Source organism: Apis laboriosa, unplaced genomic scaffold (genome assembly GCF_014066325.1).
Source record: "Apis laboriosa isolate Shangri-la unplaced genomic scaffold, ASM1406632v1 scaffold68_cov148, whole genome shotgun sequence".
Lineage (NCBI taxonomy): Eukaryota > Metazoa > Arthropoda > Insecta > Hymenoptera > Apidae > Apis > Apis laboriosa.
The window spans coordinates 7,531,599-7,534,187 of record NW_025224135.1 but is presented as its reverse complement, the minus strand read 5'-3'; positions in this window follow the sequence as shown (position 1 = coordinate 7,534,187).

Genomic DNA, 2,589 nt, shown 5'->3' with positions numbered 1-2,589 from the left:
TAAGAAGCAATTCTACTAAAATCAAGATTAATGGAAGATACGTCGACGAAAATTAAATTTGAAATAATGATGTTATCTTATCATCGATAAATTATAGTGATATAATGCTACTAATGCATTATACATATACATTCAAGAACATTTCATATTCTACATATTCTTTAAATGAATGTATTCTTGTGCTGCTTCAATTATTTCCATTAGTGATTAAACTTTTTGGCTGACTATATTTAATTTCTTTCTATTCTTTCTTCAAATTTGCAAAAAGATTTAATCATTTAACGAGGCAAAAATAATTAAAACGATCGACTCGTGTGATCTATCAATCTATATTTCAATTTCATTTCACGAAGCTCTTCGATCCAGAAAGCTCTTCGATCCGAAAGCGCAGAATGTTCTTGGAAATTTTGTATACTCATCTATAATACATCAAACACTAGCGAGAGAAATTTATACGGGAATCTACACGCGACAACCCGATTTAATAGAAGATAGAAATTAAAAGGCATATCGTATTCTATTTGACGAGAAATAACTATTCCCGTGAAACGCGTGCACCGATATCGATATTTCTTCGTGACGGCCATTATTGCGACGAGTTCCTGATGCAATTTTCATTAACCGATACATCTGACACGGAATATACCGGATTCATGGAAAGCTATATCCATGCACTCGACGCAAATTTGCATCGTTTGTATCCATTAGAATTTGAAAATTTCACAACGTCCACGAAAAGTCGTCGTTCGATGGACATTTTCACAACTACCAAACTTTATTTCTTATCGTGCATGTCCACTGCAAGAGTTAAAGATCCAATTTATACACGTGTCAGGAGAAATGTAACGTAACACCCATTTTTCCACTCTACTATTCCTGTAATTTGTCTCCATTTGTAATTTTATATTTTCGTCTTACAACACGAATATATGAAATCTTACGCTATTTTCAATTGTCATGAGGATGAATTATTTAATTCGTTCCAATCGAATTCGTTCAAATATTAAAAATATTCAATCCCTTCGATTCGTTTTTCATGGCATTTTCATCAAATGTGTGAAAATTACCGCTTCCCTTTCGGTTCCAAAATTTCAAACAAAATTTATTCCTCTCCTCGCATCGTCATTCAATTTGCATTCACCTCAATTTTCAAAGCATTGATTTGTTGGAAATCGTGTAGCATTATGTCTATTTACCGAAAATACATTTTGGTAAACCATACTGAATCACGTACCGCCATTTTGATAACGGTATTCGAGATCAAGAGTTCAAACATTCCCAGGACATTCGATTCCTCGATATTCCTATCTCTTCCCGTCACGTAGTGGTCGAAGATTCGATGCAATGTCTAATAATTCTCCTGGGTAATGCCCCTCGTCTACGATTCATCACATCTTAAACGAACTTTCAAGAATGAACACGAATCTCTCAAGAGTCTACATATTTTATCATTTTCCCGGCCTCGTTGAGTAAGATACAGTTTTGAAACTTTTTAAAGTCGTTTTATCGAGATCTTTACGAGGTGTTTCGTAATATATGAGAATGGAAAAATATTATTTATACGTATAAGAATGTGCAGGAAAAAATGGAAAGCGGGAATATTACGTTTGTATAAGTGTTAATAGACTTTGAATATTTGTGCAAATATTTATAGAGAATTTAAAGAGAAAAATTTATTTCGTGTGAAAAATTTAAATACATCATAATAGGTATTTTATACATACATACATTTTTTGTATATTTAAATTTTTCATAAATGCATAGAAATTCGTAATCCAATTATTATGGATATCGTACACTGTTAGCCAAAAAATTTTTCGTGTTGTATGAAAAATCGTTTTTATTAAAAATATTTTATTAAAATTAATAATAACGTTTACATTATTATGCATTGATACATTTAAATACAAATTAGTAATAACATAATATCATGTTTTTTTTCAACACTTCACAATGAAATTTCTGACATATGAATTCAAGTAATAAAAATAACATTTTTACAGAGAGTGCGAAAACTTTTATCGACTTTATTTTATATTTGCATTTTTTATCACGGAAATAACATAGATACGTGGTTCCAAAACGACAAGCTTGCTCGAAATACGAGTTTATAGAATACGTGGAAAGGATTTCTGGAAGCGTGAGGACCATGCAATTAAATCCTCGAGCTTGTGTGTCGCCATTTAGTTGGCCGCAAATTTCTACATTTACCTCGCGCTCTCCCACTATTCCATTCTGCTCAGAGATTATTGCTCCAGTTCGTATTTGCCGCGTGTACTGAACCCTCCAGAAGCTTTCTATTCCCTCGTAAAATATTAATTTTTTAATTAAAATAATACGCCGTCGTAACTATGCTTGGAAAAAATTAAGTATCACTAACAAGCTTTACATTGGAACGAATAAATTTCTTCTGTTCTGGTTTTCGATTGGATTGCGAAGTTATTTTTTTCTTTTTAATCATTGATATTTTTATCTTTGGTGAGTGAAAGTATAATAGAAATTTTAGTGTCAAAAAATAGTAGAGTAGAATAATTGTGATACTAAAAGTAATGGAGGTAAATAGAGAAATTTTCAGATGATGAGTGAAAG